This window comes from Tupaia chinensis, unplaced genomic scaffold (assembly GCF_000334495.1).
Source record: "Tupaia chinensis unplaced genomic scaffold, TupChi_1.0 Scaffold000178_1, whole genome shotgun sequence".
Lineage (NCBI taxonomy): Eukaryota > Metazoa > Chordata > Mammalia > Scandentia > Tupaiidae > Tupaia > Tupaia belangeri.
This window is the reverse complement of record NW_006159653.1, coordinates 2,154,817-2,160,759: the sequence shown is the minus strand read 5'-3', so window position 1 is coordinate 2,160,759 and position 5,943 is coordinate 2,154,817. Positions and strand designations below refer to the sequence as shown.

Below are 5,943 nucleotides of genomic sequence, written 5' to 3'. Positions count from 1 at the left end.
TAAAATATTTTTTATTTTTTTAAAATTATTTATTTTATTTTATTTATTTATTCTTTTTTTTTTTAATTTGACCAGAGAGAGACAGAGGTTGAGAGTGAGAGAGAGAGGAAGTGAGAAAGTAAGCCACCAGATTCAGGAGTTGAACCCTGGTCGGCCATGTGGGAGTGTCCAGCGCCTTAACCATCAAGTCTTTTTTTAATAAAAAAAGGATGGGGGCCAGCAGGTGGCTTGGTGGCTAGGGGCGCTGGACACTCACACAGCCAACTCGACCATAGTTCAAGTCTCAGACCTGGCGACTTGCCTTCACACTTTCCTTCCCTGTTCTTCTCTCACTCTGGCCCTCTCTGGTCAAATTAAAATAAATAAAGTTAAATAAAATAATTCTTTTAAAAAACTGACAGCAGGGGCAGGCAAGTGGCATGGTGGTTAAGGTGCTGGAGTCCCACATGGCTGACTGCAGTTTGAGCCCTGGACCCGGTAGCTTGAAAATCACACTGGATTCATGTGTGTACTTGCCCAAAATTCCAAGGAGAGAATGCAGAAGGGACTGTGGCATGGCCATCTCCTTTTTGGGGTGATTTCTCACTTTCCCCCTCTCTATCTGTTTCTCTCTTATGGCAAAAACCTAAAAAAAAAAAAAAGTGGAACTAGTTGGTGGTGGTGATTAAAGTCACTGGATCTCACATAGCCAATTGCATGGTTTGAGTCCTGGAAGTGGTGGCTAAATTAAAAAAAAAAAGAGAGAGAGAGAAGAAAGAAAAAAGGAAAGAAAAAGAAAAAGAAAAACCATGCCTGGCTCACGTGCACATATGCTCAAAATCTGAAAAGGACAGTAGAGGAAAAGGGATTGGGATGTGACCGTCGGCCCCGGGAGCGTGTCCTCACTTTCCCTGTCTGTCTCTGATGAGTACGTGGGCCGCTGGCGATTCAGAAAGAAGGAAAGGGAGGGAGGAAGGCAGGCCAGCCAGAAGGCCCGGGCCAGCCCCGTGCTCGAGTCCACATTTATAAGCTCTTGGTGAGCCCCAAGGCCTGACGTTTGCAGCTCTGGTCCTGAGGCCTGTTGGTTTCAGGTCCAGGTTCTGTGGCATTTATGAGAAGCACCTCATGCAGGCACCTGGGCCGCGCTCCTGGGCCAGGCGACTTGTTCAGTCCCCTTCATGGTCGCTTGGCTTCGGGTGGGTCTGTGTTTGGGGGCCCTGGGGCAAGGTGGGCCCGGTCCCAGAGGCTTTGCTGTAAGGCGTTTCTGCGGACGGCACCCTTGCAGGTCCTGGGCCTACTGTGGAAACATCTCAAAACGCCCGTGTTCACGATTGCTCGTTCTCGGCTCGGATGATGTTGAAACCTGTAGTTCTCGTGCGTTGCTGCCTTTTCTTTGAAGGGGACGGTTTTAAGTGAGTTTGTTTGAGAGAGAAGAGCTAGGCAGCGGCCACTGGGTGTTTAGAAACAGCAGAGGTCTCCAGCTCGGAAGCACCGAGCCCGGGATCCCGCCCCAGGTCGCCGCAGAGCACTGTGAAGCTTTGTTCCGAGTCTCGGTTCTTGTTTTCTTTTTCCCAAGTTTCTTTCTTCATGAGTGAGAGAGAAAGAGAGCGCTCCCGCGTCCTCCGCCGCGACCCACGCCTCGCCCTGGCCTGGCTCCTGGGCACACACACGCCGGCCTGTTGGAGGGACCCCAGACGGGAGCGGACAGCCGCCGTGTGCCGCTGCCCAGCCCGCAGCAGCGTGTCCCAGGCTCTCCGAAACTGCGGAGGGTCTGCCTCGCCCTACGGCACGATGCTCCTCCAGCTGCGCCAGGGTGCCAGTCTCTGACGCCCCGGCCGCCCGCGGAGCAGATGTCGGGAAAGCCAGTCTCTTCTCACTCTTAAAGTGACTTCTAAGTAGATTTTCTCACCATTTCTCCTCACTGCCACCAGTTGTCTCGCTCATGCCACCTGAAGACCACTGGTCCAGTTCACGGGCGAGGACCACGCCCATGAGTGTGCCTGCTCTTCAGCCTTCTCTCCTCTTAGTTTGCCGTAGGCTACCTGTGCTTACTGGAGAGACACGGGGCGGGTGAGTGTGTGAAATCACCTCCAGGGGTATGGCCATACTGAGATCCCTTCTTCTCCACTCTCCCCTCCGGATTGTGGGCGCGCGCACACACACACACCCCCCAGTGTGTTTTTTGAGCCACAAGTCTGGGACTCGAGCTGCGAAGTCAGCCATGTAGTCAGCTGTCTTACCCTCCGTGCCACCTGCTGGCCCCAGCCTGCTTTTTCTAATGGCCCGAAGGTACATGTGACGGGGGCTCCCTAGAGCGTGGCTGCAGCACAGCCCCTTCTCTCCATGTCTCCACCCGGTTGGGATTTGGGGCGCGCATGCGCATGGGGCCAGCCCGTCTCAGCCTACTTAGTGCTTGCTGTATCGGGCAGGCTTTCCTCTGCAGGGCCCACCCGGGTCTCTGCTGTGTGTGCACCTCCCCACACAGACCACGTGCCGGGCGGGAAAGGACTGAGCGAACCGCACCCCTTGGGAGCGTGGCTGTGTTGGGCTGTACCCGAGCCCCCTCCTGGGTGTGGCATCCAGGCCTTAACCACCTCGGCCTGGACCTGATTCCCTTCCTGCCCCATCCTCTGCTGTCACTCCCTGCCCTCGTGTCCACATTCCGGACTCAGAATGACTTGCTGTTCCCCCTCACGCCGGCCGGCCTCTCCATGAGCCTGTGCGCCCTCTCACACCAGCTAACAAGTGACTTGAGACTAGTCTCGCACCGTCACCTCCTCCGGCAGCCTTCCAGAGCCACCTCCTCACAGCACACGTAATGCTGCCCCCGCCCTCCCCGGGGCTTGCACTGCTTCCGGTTCAGCGGCAGCAGGTACGACCCTGCGCACTGGCATATGGTGGGCTCCTTGGGTTGAGAACGTCACCCCACTTCCAGACCCTCGGCCCCGGCCCATGTGGCCCCATGCTGCGTGGGCAGCTATTTACCGAGTTAGAATTAATGCTTTCTGCCCTGCGTATCCCAAAGGACACTCTCCACAGCAAACTTGGTCCTCAGGACCTTCTCCTCAGTGTGCCCATGCCTAGGCAGACCCGCGTCAGTCCTGAAATGCTTTTCTAGCTGGGCGCCCCAGCCCCGAGGGTAAGCGCCGGTGTGACCGGGGCACCGCGGGGTGTCTGGGTACAGGCCCACAGTCGGTTAGCAGAGTGGGCCTTCTGCACGGTGCATGCTCGGGGAAGTCACGGGGGGGCTCTCTCCACGCATGCCTTCCTCCACACCTGTGTCCCGAGGACACGGCAAGAACACACAACGTCAGGGGCCTCGTGCTTTGCCCCAGGGCCCTGCCTGCTTCCACTCACAGGCTGGGTGACCTCTCCAGGAGCACTCACGCTTCTGCCCGCACGCACAGAAATCAGAACTTCTGAAAGGGAACAGAAATCATAGCAAAACGAGGCCCCGGCTGTGGGGGGAGGCCACGCAAAGATGCGGCAGGGTCTGGGCGCTCTAGCTCTCTGCTGAGCAGGACACCGGGGGCCCGCGGCACGTGAGCCCGCGTGACTGCTGGCTCCGACGCGGGAGGGTTACTGGCAAGGCCCACGCTGTGCCGTCCGGGGTGCCCACTCTGCTCCAGCTCAGTTTCTTGCCTAAAAGACAAACATTGCCCTACTTGACGGGTTGTGTGATGTGCACTTGAACGGGAAAGGAGCCTTGTGGAGGGGGGAAAGGTTTGCCTTCCCACCCTGGCTGCGTCCGGGGCAGTGCAGTGAGCCCTCTTCAGAGGCAGTTCTCGGACGCACTCTTGTCACAGAGGTGGTGACGCTGGAAGTGGCCACAGTCCCGGTGTTCCTTAGAGTGGCCGCCGGGCCGCCGCCCGGGCCTGTTTTGGAGGGCGGCCATCACCACGTCTGGGGACTTTCTGTGCAGCCATGTCGAGTGTTTTAGGGAACTGTAACTTCCCTCTCATGTCCGTTTGCTTTTGTAACTGCAGGCTTTCCAGATTTTGTAATCCCAGGGTCTTTCCTGCAGATCCCTGTGGCTCAGCTCTGCCATCCCGTCAGCCTTCGGGAAGGCCTGGAGTGCGGGAAGCAGCAAGCCGGGCGCTGTGGGTACAGGGACGATGAGACGCCCAGGAAGGCGGGGGCTGGTCTCTAATGTGTGCTAGGAGGGACGTACACAGCTATTTACAACGGCGTCGGCCGTTTCTGGGGTGAACAAAGCAGCCATGTCATGGCTGAGCTCAGGCTCCGAGGGTAAGGCAGGCTGAGGCTCAAGTCCCGCCCTGCAGTTTTCTGCTGGGTGATCTCGGGAGGACGCTTCCTCCGGCTTTCTTGTCCATAAAGGATGATACCAGAAGACAGAGCTGGGTCAGGAGGACGTGGAGGTGTATGCTTATAAGAATCAAGCCATAGGATATAAAAATGTCTTCCATTTTAGTACGCCAAGCAAAAAATGAGAGCCGCCCAAATGTCTGCTTTCTAAACCATATTTGTTCTCAGATGCGCTGTTGTAAGTAACACTCTCGGCATCTATTTTGCCCTTGTATTTTCTAGCCTGGTAAGAGGTATTTTATGATTATTTTTCAAGTTACACTCAAGTGCCCTCCATCTGCCCAAAGGTGTTGGAGAGTCATGCCCAGGCACCCCGGGGCCCTCCTGATGTCCCACGAGGCCTCAGTGCTCCTGAACATCCGGCCCGCCCCGCTCCACCTCTACTGGAGAGGCTTGCAGGCCCCGCCCCGGGGCTCTCTGTGCTGCGCCGCGTTCTCCCTTCGCCTGTAGCCCGGAGGGAGCTGTGCAGGGAGCCTCGCCAGGATTCAGGTCAGTTGGATGCTGCTTCTCAGGCCTACATGGGAAGGCAGCTGGGGCTGGGTTAAGAATGAGGGTGCTCCCTGTCTTGGCCAGATTTCCCAGAAAAGGGAAGGCATCTCTTCTGACCACAGTTCTTTGAACTGAGCTTTGCATCCCCTTCTCCTGGTAGGAGGAGAAAGTTCATCTCGGCCAGACCAACCGCCCGTCGGGGCTAGCTTTCTCAGGTACAGCCAGCCATGACCAGAGGTGTTGCCGCCCGCGCCCCCAGGCCCTCTGCCTAGACCACGCCTAGAGCCCTTCCATAGGCCATGGGCCTTTGGGGACATCATGCATCACTCCCCTCCTCTAGTCCTCTGCAGCTGCTTTGAACAGTTTCTCTACCTGACTAATTTTTTTTTGAGGTTTTTCTTGCCTTAGGGTGTGTGCTCTGCCCAGAGAGACACAGTGAGAGGGAAAGTGAGAAACCTTCCCACAGAGGGCTGGCCACACCACCGTCCCTTCTCCTCTGTCCTCCCGCGACCTTGGGCACACACACAGCGTGGTTTTGATGCCACCAGGTCCACAGTCGGCCATGTGGGAGTCCAGCGAAGAAGCCTGTGCCACCTGCCAGTCCCGCCTTACTGACCGTTAGCAGCTGTGCACGTGTCGGGTCCCCCGCTAGTGTGTCATACTACTTTAATTTCGTCACGTTTAACCGTGAGGTCATTCAAAAGCACATTTTAAATTAATTGGTAAATGATTTCTTACAGTGTTCTACAAATACTGACGACTCTTCGCGACAGAAATGTTGACTATTAGCTACAAGCCCTTATTTAGAAAAAAGCAGGGGTTTAAATAAGGAGCCTAAATGAAAGTATTTCTCAACTGACCAAAGCCAAAAGGAAAACAAGTCATTTTAAAAAACACCATCCCTTCCCCCAGCACGATGCCTGCAGAGGGCCACGGCCACGCGCTGACTCACAGAATGAGTAAAGGGCTCACTGCGCATTGTCTCTGCAGCTCTCAGACTGCCCTGAGGCGCAGGCCCCTTCTCCCCGCCTACACACACACGCGCACACACACACACACGCACACACACGCGCACACACGGCCTGCCTGGTGGTGTGCTCTGCCCCAGCCATCGGACTCGGCAGGGGATGAGGGCCGGCACGACCCCGG

The 5,943-nt window shown here is 56.4% G+C and overlaps 1 protein-coding gene across 1 annotated transcript in view; it reads left to right on the top strand.

The window, feature by feature from the left end:
* The window catches only part of ABCA3 (ATP binding cassette subfamily A member 3), a gene marked incomplete in the record, with an annotated part of 50,353 nt that overhangs the window by 2,019 nt on the left and 42,391 nt on the right, over positions 1–5,943 (top strand). The window contains 2 exon segments of the mRNA XM_027770991.1: positions 4,593–4,794; positions 4,955–5,009.